This window comes from Octopus sinensis, linkage group LG14 (genome assembly GCF_006345805.1).
Source record: "Octopus sinensis linkage group LG14, ASM634580v1, whole genome shotgun sequence".
NCBI classification, from domain to species: Eukaryota; Metazoa; Mollusca; class Cephalopoda; order Octopoda; family Octopodidae; genus Octopus; species Octopus sinensis.
In genome coordinates this window covers 5,414,137-5,431,885 of record NC_043010.1, presented here as the reverse complement: position 1 = coordinate 5,431,885, position 17,749 = coordinate 5,414,137, and positions in this window count along the sequence as shown.

Here is a 17,749-nt window from a genome sequence, read left to right as displayed (position 1 = left end):
TCATTGAAAGTTTAGCAACAAAAAGGGAATCTGGTTGTAGGAAATTTGCCTAAACAAATTCTGTCTGACCCATGCAAGCATGGAAAAATGGGTATTAAATAATGATGGGTGTGGCGGTGGTGGTGGTGGCGGTGGTGGTGGTGGTGATGATGATGATGATGATGATGAGGATGATGATGATGATGATGACGATGATGACGATGGTGTTGTTGTTATTGTTCTTGGTGTGGTGGTGGTGGTGGTGGTGATGATGATGAGGATGACGATGATGATGATGATGATGATGATGATGATGACGATGGTGTTGTTGTTATCGTTGTTGGTGGTGGTGGTGGTGGCGGTGGTGGTGGTGGTGATGATGATGATGAGGATGATGATGATGATGATGACGACGATGACGATGGTGTTGTTGTTATTGTTCTTGGTGTGGTGGTGGTGGTGGTGGCGATGATGATGATGAGGATGATGATGATGATGATGATGATGATGATGATGATGGTGTTGTTGTTATTGTTGTTGGTGTGGTGGTGAAGGACATTGCTGAGAAACAGAATTCACGAAGTAATTTTGTAGCAAGAATTTTTTTCTTTTTTTTTTTTTTGCCAGGAATGAATGATTTCCAAATTCCAGGTTAAATTTTATTATAAGACGCAAAAAAAAAAAGAAACAGTGAAAATAATAAAACATGAAAGAAATAAAAGTGAAAAAACCAGAAGTGACAACAGTATAATGAAAAAGAAATAAAAATAATAGAAAAATGCACAAAAAAAACCCAACAAAAAATGAAGTTATGAAGCTTATTTGATATCTCTGGGTAAGATGAGAAATACATATATTTTAAAATTAAATATAATTTTCATTCATAGAACAAATTAAATTTAAAAATATGCATTCACAATTGCTTAACTTGTCCCCTTATATGTGTTTGTGCAGAAAGAACGGATTCCTATTCTCTTGTAATACAATGGCACTGTCTCTGAACATTCTCTTATCCACATCTACAAGAGGGTGCTGAAAAGTTTCTGGTTTTAAAGGTATCACGAAAGGCCTGGCTCAAGGCCCAACCTTCCGATTTCTTTCACAGGGCCTAGAAAAACTGAAGGACCACTGCAATAAGTATGTGAATAAGTGTTGAATAAAATCACAATTAACTTACCAACCACATGGTTCCGGGTTCAGTCCCACTGCATGGCATTTTGGGCAAGTGTCTTCTACTATAACCTCGAGCCGACCAAAGCCTTGTAAGTGGATTTTGTAAACGGAAACTGAAAGAAGCCTGTCGTATATATGTGTATGTATATATATATGTGTCTGTGTTTGTGTGTCTGTGTTTGTCCACCCAACATCGCTTGACAACCGATGCTGGTGTGATTACGTCCCCGTAACTTAGTGGTTCGGCAAAAGGGACCGATGGATTAGGTACTGGGCTTACAAAGAATAAGTCCTGGGATTGATTTGCTTGACTAAAGGTGGTGCTCCAGCATGGTCAAAGTCAAATGACTGAAACAAGTAAAAGAGAAAAGAGAGAGAGTAACTTGTAGCTTTGAGATTTTGATGATACAATTGTTTATTTTTAAAATGACATTGTAGGGTAGGCGTGAGATGTTGGATCTGGCCAGAATATTTTGGTCAGATATGGTCAGTTTAAATGCTAAAGGGTCAAAATTGTAGAAATATAGATAAATTAAGCACCATTTTCATTACTCGCAGCATTTTACTGAACCATTTAATTGAGCATTTTTACGATGAAAGGTATTTCAGATGAAGACCTCCCACCTCTTTCTTGTTTCTCATCTACATGGTTCTGGGTTCGGTCCCACTGCATGGCACCTTGGAAAAATGTCTTCTACTATAGCCTCAGCTCCTGTGCTAGTACTGCCTGACTGGCCCTCTTGGAGTGGTTGGCATCATGAAGGGCGTCCAGTTGTAGAAACCTTGCCAGATCAGATTGGAGCTCAGTACAGCCTTCTGGCTTGTCAGTCCTCAGTCAAACTGTCCAACTCATGCCAGCATGGAAACGGATGTTAAACAATGATGGTGATGATGATGAGGATGATGAGGATATATATATATTTATATATATCGCATGGCTCAGTGGTTAGAGCATCGAGCTTACGATCGTGAGGTTGTGAGTTCGAATCATGGACCGGGCTGCGTGTTGTGTTCTTGAGCAAGACACTTTATTTCACATTGCTCCAGTTCACTCAGCTGTAGAAATGAGTTGCGACGTCACTGGTGCCAAGTTGTATCTGCATTTTCCTTTCCCTTGGATAACACTGGTGACGTGGAGAGGGGAGGCCGGTATGCATGGGCGACTGCTGGTCTTCCATAAACAATCTTGCCCAGACTTGTGACTAGGAGGGTAACTTTCTAGGTGCAATTCCATGGTCAGTCATGACCAAAGGGGGTCTCAGCTCAGATATATATATATATATGTATGTATATATGTATATATATTTGTGTATTTGTGTCTGTGTTTGACCACCACTACCCCTCTGTCACTTGACAACAGTTGCTTAGAATAAGTACCAGGTTTACAAAGAATAAGTCCCTGGGTCAATTTTTTTCAACTAAAATTACTGAAACAAGTAAAAGAATAAAACAGTTTTCGGGGTAGATTTGGTTACTATTTCTAAAAGATTGAGTAATATTAGAAGCTTCTGTATTGATTTGTGTTCCCTTGCATGCACTGAGTCACAAGCTACAGAATACTTTTTCTGTCGTGTTGTATTTGTTGCTAGAAATATTATTTTATAACAGTGAACGTCAGCTTCTTTATCTGCAGTACCTACAGGTACAATAAACATGGCTGCCTGTGAACAGGGTGGATGGTATTACTTAAAATGCATTAATGAAATACTCTTTACTCTTTACTCTTTTACTTGTTTCAGTCATTTGACTGCGGCCATGCTGGAGCACCGCCTTTAGTCGAGCAAATCGACCCCAGGACTTATTCTTTGTAAGCCCAGTACTTATTCTATCGGTCTCTTTTTGCCGAACCGCTAAGTTACGGGGATGTAAACACACCAGCATCGGTTGTCAAGCAATGCTAGGGGGACAAACACAGACACACAAACACAAACACACATACATATATTTATATATATATATATATATATACGACAGGCTTCTTTCAGTTTCCGTCTACCAAATCCACTCACAAGGCATTGGTCGGCCTGGGGCTATAGCAGAAGACACTTGCCCAAGATGCCGCGCAGTGGGACTGAACCCAGAACCATGTGGTTGGTTAGCAAGCTACTTACCACACAGCCAGTTTACTTTCCTTTCTTTCCTACGTGATGGCTGTCACTTCTGATTTTTTGTTTCTTTGCTTTCACATCTTGCTTTCAGTTTATTTTTGCATCCTAAAATATGACTTAACCACACCAAATAACCTTAATAAGCAAACCACAAACATATCCTCTCCTTCAATGACAAAAATATCTCTCAAATTTCAATAACCTTCCTAAACTAAACAACCAATGTGTTTTGTCAATCATAGCAAGTCAAACCAATAGTAGAAGAGGTGGTTCCTTTTAACAGCTCTTTTGTGTGGAACAAGGATTTGGTAAATGAAATAATGCAGACTGTGTCCAGCTAACCATACAATAAAAGACATTTTCACACTTTGTGTGACATATAATAATTTAAGGCGCAGGAGTGAATGTGTGGTAAGTAGTTTCTTTACCAACCACATGGTTCTGGGTTCAGTCCCACTGCGCGGCACGTTGGGCAAGTGTCTTCTACTATAGCCTCGGGCCGACCAAAGCCTTGTGAGTGGATTTGGTAGACGGAAACTGAAAGAAGCCCGTCGTATATATGTATATATATATATGTGTGTGAGTGTGTTTGTGTGTCTGTGTTTGTCCCCCCCAACATCGCTTGACAACCGATGCTGGTGTGTTTACGTCCCTGTAACATTAGCAGTTCAGCAAAAGAGACCGATAGAATAAGTACTAGGCTTACAAAGAATAATTCCTGGGGTCAGTTTGCTCGACTAAAGACAGTGCTCCAACATGGCCACAGTCAAATGATTGAAACAAGTAAAAGAGTAAGTCTTTCCCATATTGTAGTCATTGAGTTCTGTTATTTTGTGCACGAAATAATTTTACCATTTTTATTCATTGAAAGGTATGATAAAATTCTCCTTCTGATTATTCTCATTATCACCACCACCACCACCACCACCACCATCATCATTATCATCATCAATAATAAAACAAGTGCTGTTGTTCGCATCATCATTATCCTTATTATCATTGTTGTTGTCATCGTCCTCATCATAACCATTACTACCTTCACTATCACCAACACCACTCCCCACTGCCACTGCCACTGTCACCACCACCACTACCACCATCACTGCCACCACCTCCACCACCATCGCTGCTGCCACCACCACTATCAACACTACTGCTGCTGCCATCACCACCACCACCAGTACCATCACCATCACCATCACCATAACCATCGTTTTTCTTTTATACCACTTATGATTCTAATTTTGAAACTCATCAATGTAAGCTTTGATTTTTCCTTTTTTTATTATTCCAGGATTGCTAATATGAAGTAACGGTTGAGCTTGGTTGATAGAATCAGAATCAATAGAACATCAGACAAGTACCTGACAGTAATTATTCTGGTCCTTTGTATTGCATTCTCAGATCAAGGCAGTGAGCTGGCAGAAATGTTAGCACACCGGGCAAAATGCTTAGCAGTATTTCGTCTGCCGTTACGTTCTGAGTTCAAATTCCGCCAAGGTCAACTTTGCCTTTCATCCTTTCAGAGTTGATAAATTAAGTACCAGTTACGCACTGGGGTCGATATAATCGACTTAATCCGTTTGTCTGTCCTTGTTTGTCCTCTCTGTGTTTAGCCCCTTGTGGGTAGTAAAGAAATAGGTATTTCGTCTGTCTTTATGTTCTGAGTTCAAATTCCGCCGAGGTCGACTTTGTCTTTCATCCTTTTGGGGTCGATAAATTGAGTACAAGTTATGTACTGGGGTTGATCTAATCGACTGGCTGACTCCCTGAAAATTTTGGACACCTTGTGCCTAGAGTAGAAAAGATTCTGAGATCAGATCCCAGCAGAGTCAACTTTGCTTTTGTTATACTTACATGGTCAATAAATAAAGTACTAGTGAAATACTTGTGGATGGTTGGAGGTAGATTCTTTCTCTCTCCCCTTCTCTTTTCCCCCATTCCCTCTCTCTCACTTTTCTTTCTCTCTCTCTCCCTCCCTCTCTCTCTCTCTCTCTCTCTCTCTTGCAATTGTTTAAGTCTTGTTATGAAAAGGGTCAGTGGAAACTAGTCATAATACCCCTTTCTCTGGACTATGTAGCCCCTCTAATAAAACAGATGAGCAACCAAAACTGCCGAAGGATGTACAAATGTATTGTACAGCATTGAATAGAAATAAAAGAAAGTAAATTGAATAATTCAACATGTCCTTCCATTTGAGGCAGATTTGGTTGCTGTTTCTGGCAGATGACTCTGCTGTTTAGAGATTTTGTGTCTATTGTTGTTGCTGATGCTGCTATTATAGTTAAGTTAATTAATGCCAGTCAGCTTATATGGCTGTTATAATAATTTACACTTGAGTTGCTATTGAAGTGGACACACATAACTGGCAAAAATCAATTCATGTTATTGACAGTGTTGTTCTCTTTGTTGTTGTGGTTGTTATTGTTATTGTTGCTGTTTTTGTTTCAGCAAACACTATTCAGATAGGTTAGCCTTTGTTGATATAATGAATTCTATTTAGATATAAGTGATCATCTCCACTCAGTTAACAAAGACAAGCTGGCAGAACGTATAAGGTTAAGTCACACTCGTAAACCAAAATTGGGTCAAGTATGATATTAAATAACATTGGAAGATGTGTGAATTACAAACAGAACTCTTAGCCATAACCCTCATCGTTATTGATAAAAGCCAGTGAAAGCCTGTCCTCTATAAATATTTAAGTACTTCAAAGCAAATGTCAGTAGAGACGGTTCTGCTTTTGAATATAACCATGTACACACTTAAATCAGAATAATTTCTAAAAATGACACATCATGCTTCAAATAACAAAGCCATGCCTTTGCAGACGAAAATATTCATCTGTCTCAAGAATTTTTTTCTTTTAAATAACATTTATATCTACATTTCTATTTCTCCAGTCAAAATTAAAGTTAAAGAATTAATATATTTTTCTTGTTGTTTATTTAATTAAAGACAAGGGGTAGTGAATTGGTAGAATTGTAAGAGATATTAGCAAAGAAAATTTCTTGCAGTATGTGTTTTAGCCCATTACATTTTGGGTTCAAATCGTGTTGAGATCAGCTTTACATTTCATTCTTCTGGGTTTGATAAAACTAAGTACCAGCCAACTAATTAGGTTAATAAAATTTACTAATTCTCAAACCCCAAATTTTAGGTCTTGTGCCACCTATATTAGAAACAATTATTTCATTAATAATTCTGTCATTAGGTGCTGTTTTGAACCCTTTTGATATGAGCCTACCTGAGACATCACATAGTTCTACGCTAAAAACTTCCTGTTTTAAAGTAGTCTTAATGAGAACCTCTCAAAATTTCATGTTAAATATTTGTTCCAAACAACTTAATTATGACAAAGTTATTCTATTAAATTATTTATTACCTTAACCCTCTTGGGACACCTGGGCCAATTGATTGGTCAAAAATGATACAAGCTGAAAGGACTTTGAAGCTGATCTACCAGCCCAGGGAAACAAATGTTATGAATGGTTGGTTTTGAAGTTTTATAGCCAATCAGATATCACCTTTCAGTCAATATATTTCCGGTTGTCACAGAAACATTTATGCTTGTTATTTTATTTATTTCAATGTATTGTGTTATTTTAGGTTTTCTTATTGTGATAGATGTATAAGCCTTCGTATGTTTATAAGCGTTCATAATGTATAATAAAGTAGTTTCAGCCCTTTTTTCTTTGTTTTCTACGGCACATAAAAAGCACCATCCGAACGTGGCCGTTGCCAGTGCCGCCTCGACTGGCTTCTGTGCCGGTGGCACATAAAAAGCACCATCTGAACGTGACCGATGCCAACCCTGCCCGAATGGCTTCTGTGCTGGTGGCACATAAAAAGCACCATCCGAACGTGGCCGATGCCAGCCCCGCCTCAACTGGCTTCTGTGCCGGTGGCACATAAAAAGCACCATCCGAACGTGGCCGATGCCAGCACCGCCTCGACTGGCTTCTGTGCCAGTGGCACATAAAAAGCACCAACCGATCGTGGCCGATGCCAGACCCCTCTGGCACCTGTGCAGGTGGCACGTAAAAAGCACCCACTACACTCGCGGAGTGGTTGGCGTTAGGAAGGGCATCCAGCTGTAGAAACACTGCCAGATCAGACTGGAGCCTGGAGCAGCCCCTGGCTTCCCAGACCCTGGTTGAACTGTCCAACCCGGACGTTAAACGATGATGATGATGATGATGATGACGTGCCCATCAATTTCAATCTCAACAGAAAAAGTTTTTGGTCTTTGGCTACACATACCAAAACATTGTGCATCTCAAAAAGGTTGAGAAATCAATTGAAAAAATGGCAGTGTATTTCAACGGAAATATGGTAACAAAAGGTTTAATGATTTAATCAGAAATAGAAAAGTAGCACTCATGATCCTTTACAAACCAGTGGGAGGAAGACCAGGCCCAAATACTTAAAACAGAGTAGATTCCAAACAAGGAATCCGTGAGCCAAGCGGTAGTGTTAAATCAATCATGTTACCATATTTGTACTGAAAAATGCTGTCATTGTTTCAATTAATTTCCAATGTAATGAAGAATTTGGTAAAATTACATTGTCATTGTTAAATTGGAATGTAAATTAAAAGCTACAATATAAATAAAAATGAAATTTTGATGAAAGATTTAAATTTTCACTGTTTTAAATCATGAAACTTGTATCATAGAACCAGAAGCAGTTTGAAGCAAGCTGGTATTAAAAATCTTAAGTTAACTATACAGAAATATGAACACTGTGTGTGTGTGTGTGTGTGTGCGTGTGTATCCATATTGCTGCATTGTTTGACAAATGTTGATTCATTTACCTTCCCATAACTTAGCAAAGGAAACCAATAGAAAAGTACCTGACTAAAAAAATTAGTATAAAGGTTAATTTGTTTGTCTATACTATAGGTTCTCAAAGTGGATGCTACTGACCCCTGGTGAGTGTTGAGACGGTCCAGGTGAGTACCAGTGCCTAAGGGGGCAGTAGAGAAAAGGAAGGTGTTGGGAGGAAGGCAGTGGATTGGGGGACGGTATGAATTTATCATATTATTATAGTATTGTATACAAATTATATAATATTATATTAAATATCAAATGATTTATTTTATATATATAAATTTGTAAAATAGAAAATATCTATTCATACATAAAAATAGGGGTGGGGCACTGGGGTATCATGTGGCCATGAGTGGGGTGGTGGCCCAAAACGTTGGAGAACCTGTCTAAACCCTTCAAGGTGATTCTCCAGTATGACTGCAGTCCACAGTCCGATGACTGAAACAATTAAAATATAAAAGATAAATACATTAATAGATAAATTAATCCATAGCTAAAATATAAGGAAACAGAAGAGGATTGTTTATTTATGGGTTTTGTAATTGGCTGAGAAAGCATCTTCTGGCTGAGAACTGTTTTGTCACAGACCATACCCTGCTGTTCACTGATAAAGAAAATTTTTAAGGAATGGTTTGAAAGTTTCAGGTACTTCAGTACGGGAATGGAGTGAGAAAACTTGCAGGCATGGAAAACTAATAATCTTAAACAGAAAAATGATAAGTTTGTCCAGGCTTGTACATCCAGAATCAATTCTGACCAACAGAAATGGTGTCTCACTACCACCACCACCACCACCACCACCACGATCATTGTCATCATTATTATTCAATGTCCATGTTCTGTGCTGGCAGGGGTTGCACAGTTTGACAGGAACTGGTGTGTTCGTGGACTGCATTGAACTCCAATGTCTGCTTTGGCATGGTTTTTTTCAGCTGGATGCCCTTCCTAACAGCAACCACTTCACAGCATGGACTGTGTTCTTTTTCTGTGGCCCCTATACTATTGAGGTCACCCAGAGAGAAAGAGTGAGACACAGGGAGAGGGAGAAGATGGGAGAGAGAGAGAGAGAGAGAGAAGAAAGTGAGGAGGAGAGAGAGAGAGAGAGAGAGAAATGGAGTAGAAAGGAACTGCATCATGATCAAAGGTTGGGAACCAAAAGTGATATGGTGTAAGATAAGAAATTAAACATAGACAGTAATTAACTATTAAGAAAAATAATTGAAGTGAAGTAATATGCTAATTAGGTTGAACCATTGGGCCTAAAACTAAGTGATTCAATAATGATGATAATTTTATTTGTAAATTTTGTCTGAAATTTAAAGTTTATGTTGGAGGATTCTTTGAAAGGTCTAGAATTAATTCACTTTATTTCCAATTGATTGGTTCCTTTATTTACCCTTTACATTTTTGCTTTTTATTAAATATTTCCTGCCATAAAATCCAAGGAATAATTTTATCAATGCTAGATATCACACTGAGTTAAACAGTTCTTTGGATAAAGAATCGTTAAATTTTAATTGGAATAAATTTCTCAACATTTAAACACAATTGAAAAGGTCAAGGAAACATAAAAAAAATTACACTCATTAATAACCGGTATCATGTAAGGATGTATTATTGAATTGAAAGAATTTTGCACAGGATATGCATTATGTCTAGCAGGGCTATTTTGGAGATTTTGTGTGTAGAATTGTGAACACTAGTATAGTTTAAATTCTCTCTTTACTCTTTTACTTGTTTCAGTCATTTGACTGCGGTCATGCTGGAGCACCGCCTTTAATCGAGCAACTCGACCCCGGGACTTATTCTTTTTGTAAGCCCAGTACTTACTCTATCGGTCTCTTTTGCCGAACCGCTAAGTAACGGGGACATAAACACATCAGCATCGGTCGTCAAGCAATGCTAGGGGGACAAACACACTCACACAAACACACACACGCATATATATATATACATACATATATACGACGGGCTTCTTTCAGTTTCAGTCTACCAAATCCACTCACAAGGCATTGGTCAGCCCGGGGCTATAGTAGAAGACACTTGCTCAAGGTGCCACGCAGTGGGACTGAACCCGGACCCATGTGGTTGGTAAACAAGCTACTTACCACACAGCCACTCCTGTGCCAAGAACACAAATGTTTGTGTTCTTGCTCTTCTCTACTGTACTCATTGCTTTAATAATTAATTATCATTAGTATTAGTATTTTTACTTTAACACATTTTACTCTGTTTAATTTAATTTCAAGACCTTTGAACATTCATGATTTCTTTAAACCCCATCCCTGCCACCAATTGGACAATATTCTGGTAAGAAATTTTCATTCCTGATCCCAGTCGTATATTTGAAAGGCTCACTTTGACCTTACAATTACTCTGGAAAAGCATGTACCTACTTATTGTGGGTAACATTATTATTATTATTATTATTTGGTTGATGGTGATGATCTGGAAGAATTGTTAGCATCCTGGGCGAAATGCTTAGCAGTGTGTCATCCATCTTTACATTCTGAGTCCAAATTCCACTGAGGTTAACTTTGCCTTTCTTCTATCCATTTCGATAAAATAAATACCTTTTGAGCACTGGGATCAATTTAACTGACCTAGGTCCTCCCCTGAAATTGGTGGCCTTGTGCCAAAATTTGAAACCAATATTATTATGTGTTAGAAGTAGAGTGGTCAGCTGGCAGAACTGTTAGCATGTTGGACAAATTGCTTAGCAGCATTTCTTCTGGCTCTCTACTTTCTGAGTTCAAATGACACTGAGGTTGACTTTGCCTTTTGTCCTTTCAGGCTTGATAAAATAAGCACCAGTTCATCACTGGGGGTGTAGTAATCGATTTCCCCTGTTTCCCCACCCCCACCCCCAATTGCTGACATTGTGCCAAAATTTGAAATTCTTATCTGGCCAAAGAATTAGCATTAAAATTCTTCCCAGTGTTTGACCCTGTAAAAAACAGAATCCCGTTTTAGTTCCTTTCTATGTCAATTATTCATACCACTTTAGTCATTATATTCTGTGAAAATTCAAACACCAAATTAACTTTTTAATCTTCTTTAACCATTGTTAATCTTTAATCTAAGGCTGATCAATCAAAGTGGTAACAAGAACACTAACACACAGAGGTCTGCATAAGCGTGTGTTACGAAGTTTACTTTGAAATTATGGGGTTTGTAGTTTGATCCTACTGGACTGCACTGACCTTGGACAAGTGACTTCTACTTTAGCCCTGAAGTGACTAAAGCCTTGCATGTGAAATTAGTGGAGGGAACTATGCAGAAGTCCATTATTATTATCATTATCATCATAACCACCTTTTCCTCCTCCTCCTTAATATTATCATCACCATCACCAGCACCACAACCACTACCACCACAACCACCATCATCATCATCCTTTTTTAATGTCCATTTTCCATGCTTGCATAGGTTGCATCAGTCTTGAGTATCAGCTCTGGCATGGTTTCTATGACTGGATACTCTTTCTCATACCAACCTAGCATGTATATTATATCTGTGTTTGTGTGTGTGTGTGGGTGTGTGCATGTCTGTGTGTCTACAACTCTCTCTTTCAAACAAACACCACATGACAAATAGTATTTGTTTGTTCATTTCCCTGTAATTAGTGATTTGGAAATATGAAGGAAGATAGAATAAATATCAAGAATGAAATAAGATAAATACTTGGTTGATTTAATTGGTTAAACCCTTCAAAATTGTGCCCCAGAATGGCCACAGTTCAATGATTGGAACTAATAACAGAATAAAAGAGTAAAAGAGATTCACATGAAACTGTTGGTGCTCTTCTTTGGTAAACTTTATCCAAATTATTTTGTGGTTTTAGACAAAAAAACTTATGCCATGAGTAGATGTGGAATCTGATATTTTGGAAGAAATTTGATGTTTTGTTTAGAGAGAGAGAGACAAAAATATTTTTTTAAAATTTCTCTCTTAGAAGAAGAATTAAATGCAAATATGTTACATTCCTCTTCTCCTCACGTCACAAACTTATCCAAACTCACAAACTTTACTGTGTAATTTCTTGATGATTGATTAGTCATTGATTTAGTTAAATCATAAGTCTTGTGCAATTTTCAAGATTTGTTATTCATTACATTTGGGTCAATACTTTCTTAGAATTAGAGCTGGAGGTACTGCTTTCATTAGGTATTAACTTGATATAAAAATACATTTGTTCATCACAACAAAAACATTTTTCCATACTTACTTTACAGTATAGAATCTCTCACAAATGGATATTTAATCAATATATCTAAATTCTTTATTAAATTCTTTCTAGCACTCATATTTTATTTTCACATTTTTATAATAAATTTTTCTATATTCTTCAATTTTATTCTGAAATTTTTTTTTCTTTTGTCATTTCATTCCTACCTTTTCTCGGCTATTTACTCTACCCCTCTCTATACTTGTGTTACCCACAAAAATATTCAATCAATGCACATAACCAGAAATTTCCTTTATGTCTCTGTCTCTGTCTCTCTTTCTCGTCATCTCATACCCCGTTTCTAATCTCTCCGCCACTGTCAGCACAATCATAGCACCTGATAATGCTGAGAGACTCCAATGTTTTCAGTTGTTAGAAGTGTAGAAGTGAGAAATTATAGTGTTTTCATTCAAGGATTATTCATAGAAATTCAAATGAAAAGCATTCAACTATAGAAGATATTTTCCATTTCCAAAAAAGCAAAACAAAAAAATAGCAAACAAGAAACAAAAAACAAAAGAAAAGGCTTGGATCTAGTTCTCGTTTAAAGTAATCCAATATTACATTATACTTATTTGATTTCTAAATCAGTTTATCAGAGTCTTTTAAGCAAATCAAAGATACATAAATAATAACTATATATATATAAAATAATTTCTATAATACTTTCATTTAAAAACAGAAAAAAAATTTTATTTCATATATTTTCCCATTTTTACATTTTTTATTATATATATATATTTTTTTTTTTTCCACAGAAGTCACATATTGGATTTTGCTTGGGGGAGAGATAATATTCTATTATTAGTTTGGGCTTGCTTAATTTGGTTTCAGAGCTTTAAATATTACTGTTCAGAAGTCAGAATGTTATTGTTTTCTATTGTTGTTTTTTTATATTTTCACTTTATTATTATTATTATTGTTGTTGCTGTTGTTACTGTTGTTGTTGTTGTTGTGTTGTTATTGTCATTATTATTTACTTTTATTTTATTCTTTTTGATTCATGGTGGCCAATAATATATCATTATATTTCTGAATGTTACTGCCACTATATTTGTTTAACACCATCCAAAACATCTTTTTTTTCTCTACTACTACTACTACTACTACTACTGCTGCTGCTGCTGCTGCTGCTGCTGCTGCTGCTGCTACTACTACTGCTACTACTACTACTGCTGCTGTTGTTGCTGCTACTGCTACTGCTGCTGCTGCTGCTACTACTTCTACTACCACCATCACCACCACTACTACTATAGAGTGCCTCTAGGTGATCAAGCCACCAGCTAGCAATAGCAACTAAATTCTCTTGAATTTTATCCTCTCATTTTATAAAAGGAAGGACTTATTGAACTATGTGGTCTTCAGTGTAGTAAAAGATGGCATCAACATGAGTGAAATACCTTGATTCTAGGTCTGGTCAATCAGGATTGAACTATCACTATGTGAACAACAGCTACTACTTACTACTATTACAGTTGCTGGTACATCTAGTATTGCTTCCACTGGTACAACTATTACTGCAGCTGCTGCAACTGAATCAGTGTTTAAATTCATATAAAATTGCATAATTGTTTGTTTCTTACTTGAAATATCACCTACATTAAACCTGTACTATCACCCTAATACATACATTCACGTGCAAACACATGTAAGAGGATGAGAGGTTCCCACACTGGATGGGTGCTTCTTGCATCCTTTACATTAAATATTAATCGAAAGAAAGAGTCAAGACTTCCGATTAACTTCAAAAGTATAAATATTTATTTCTTGATTTGCAATTTATACATTCCTCTTTCTGGGCGAATCGGCAGCCTAGGAGCTTATCGCAGTGGTCAAGTGGAGTGAGCCAAATCCTGTCCGTTCAAGCATAGCAGAGATACGCCAAGAGGTAGCAGCTTGAGAGAGCTGATAAAACGCAACTGTCCTGTTCAGCTGCCGGCATTCGAGAGAACGATATGAGTGAATTTCGCTGTTGCTAGTTTCTGCGCATGTGCATGAGGGAACTTCCGGCAGGTCTCCCGGAAGACTCCAACTCTGCGCATGCGTGCTGGAGATTTCCAAGATGGCATCACTACACACACATGCACGTATTCATGCCAACGCACACACATGAACACATATACATAAACACCCCAGAAAAAGTGCCCCAAAATCAGAACTGATCCCAAACCGTTTCTTTGAAAATTCACTCACAAAGATTTGGTCATTTGGAGTTGATTCCAGAAGACATTTGTCCATGGTAGTGCTCAGTGGGATAAAGCTCTAAATAATAGGGCTGTAGATCAAAGTTCTTAACCACACAACTCTTACTGGGATCATATTGGATGGCTGGTTAACCCATTAGCATTTAAACCAGCCATATCTGGCTCAAATATTTGACCTGTCTTACATTGAAACTGGCCAGATGTGGCTTTATCTAGCCCAAATATTTGACCAGTCTTACATTCAAACTGGCCAGATGTGGCCTCTCGTACCAACCCTACAACTCTCTGAAAATTAAAAGTTGCTTCATCAAAATCTTAAAACTACAATGCATGATTAATTTAAAACAATGAGAAAAAATAACCATTACCTTTGATAGAATAATGTGAATGCTAAAGGATTAAGTCTTTCATAATCGTAAGTACATTGCCAATGTTGATAACAATTAAGAAGTTTCTGAGCTTTAGCAGAATAACTCATTGTAGTCACTATCGTTTAACATCCATTTTCCATGCTGGCATGAGTTAAATGGTTTGACAGGAGCCGTCCAGCCAGAGAGCTGTTCAAGCTCCAATTGTCTTTTTTGGCCTGATTTCTACAGCTGGATGTCCTTCCTAATACCAACCACTTTACAAAGTATGCTGGGTACTTTTTAAGTGCCATCATGTAAAAGTTTTACATAATAGAACTATCTATAGTCAGTCTCAGTTGGTCTGTTTAGAGTTCCACTGGTCAAGGTCACCATGTACCTGTACGTGTGTGTGTATGTGTGTGAGTGTGTGTGTGAGTGTGTATGTGTGCGTGCAGGCCAAGGCGAGATAATTCAAGGAAAATAGGCAGTTGTCCATGCAGGTAAGTCTCTCCTTTCTATACCATTGATGTTGGCAGTGAGATGATTAAGCACAGTTGCTTGGATGCTAAAGTTTGGCACAGCTAAATGGACATAGGAGCTGTATTGGTGATACTACATTTTAGTACCAGGGGTAAACAGCACCCCACCACCACCCATGCATGTGCAGTGATATTCACATACAGAAAGGGAGAGTGAGAGTGAAAGAGAGAGAGGGGAAGAAAGAGAGACATTACAAACATAATTAGATGCTCACACATGTAATCAGAGAGAGAAAGAGTGAGATGGGGAGAGGGTGAGAATTAGAAAAACATTTGATATCAAATAAATCAGAAATGAATCAGTGACACCAAATAGACAGTACCAAAACGACTGTGCTGAAATTTCTCCTACCCACTGATGTTTATTCAAGAGGAAACCTACCAACTTGGTACCAGTGTTGTTGTAGGCATTGCTGCCAGAATACAAAGAACCAGAATGGATACTGCAAAGCATCTCAATAAACTTTTACAGTACTTTTCTAGTCTAGGCACAAGGCCAGAAGTTTTTGGGGAGGGGCCCAGTCGATTAGATCGACCCCAGTATGCAACTGGTACTTAATTTATCCACTCCGAAAGGATGAAAGGTAAAGTTGACCGTACCAGATTTTGAACTCAGAATGTAAAGACAGATGAAATACCTATTTCTTTACTACCCACAAGGGGCTAAACATAGATTGGACAAACAAGGACAGAAAAAGGGATTAAGTCGATTACATCGACCCCAGTGCGTCACTGGTACTTAATTTATCGACCCCAAAAGGATGAAAGGCAAAGTCAATCTCGGCGGAATTTGAACTCGCAACGTAACAGCAGACGAAATACCACATAGCATTTCACCCGGTGTGCTAATGTTTCTGCCAGCTCGCTGCCTTCCAGCTCTTACAGTTCTGCCAATCCATTTCCCTGGGGTGGTACTTTTTACTGAACCACAAGAACGAAAAGTGAAGTTAACTGTGACAGGATTTAAACTTGTGCAGAAAGTGCAGGGATTTGGAACAAATATAGGCGCAGGAGTGGCTGTATGGTAAGTAGCTTGCTTACCAACCACATGGTTCCGGGTTCAGTCCCACTGCGTGGCACCTTAGGCAAGTGTCTTCTACTATAGCCTTGGTCCAACCAAAGCCTTGTGAGTGGATTTGGTAGACGGAAACTGAAGGAAGCCCGTCGTATATATGTATATATATGTATGTGTCCCCCTAGCATTGCTTGACAACCGATGCTGGTGTGTTTATGTCCCCGTTACTTAGTGGTTTGGCAAAAAGAGACCGATAGAATAAGTACTGGGCTTACAAAGAATAAGTCCCGGGTCGAGTTGCTCGATTAAAGGCGGTGCTCCAGCATGGCCGCAGACAAATGACTGAAACAAGTAAAAAAGTAAAAAAAAAAATATTGTGAATGCCCTAAAAACTCTGTCAATTTGCCCCCTTATGTTCACCCTTCTACTAGATTTAGTCATTGGACATTGACCACGCTGGAGTAACACTTTCAGGGTTTTTTTCTTTTAATTGATTAGATCAACCTCTGTACTTCATCTCGTACTTTTTCCATTGCTCTCACACTATACAAAATGCAAAATGAACAATGGAATAAAGACAGCTCTGTGGAATATAACAAATTCTAACCAATATTTCCAATTCTATAAAATGATGCAAATGGAATCAAATATTTTGCCATGCAATGTATGACTGGAACCTTTGACCAATTATTTTATATGCCCAGTATCCTTATCCTTCAGTTACTTTGTTTCTATTACATTTATAAGTTGCTTAATTAAATTACTAATCTTCTGAATTTTTCATCAAATGCCTGTTATTTCTTTCAATGAAACGTGAAATTAATTGTAAAGAAAAAGAACATTTAATTTGATTTACTAATTTAATTAACAGCCATCACAAAACTGTTTGAATCCTGGAATCCATAGCTTTCAAATTATTCATTTACAAATTATACAGCAATAAAGTATTTAGGATAGATAATTAAAATACACACACACACACACCACACACACACACACATATGAATGTATTTATGTTCATATACATATATATATATATTATATATATATATATATATTATATATATATATATATATATATATATATATATATATATATACATATATATATATATATATAAATATATAAATATATATATAAATATATAAATATATATATATATATATAAATATATATATATATAATATATAGATATATATATATATATATATTATATATATAAATATTATATATATATATATATATATATATATAAATATATATATATATATATATATGTAAATATATATATATATATATATATTATATATATATATATGT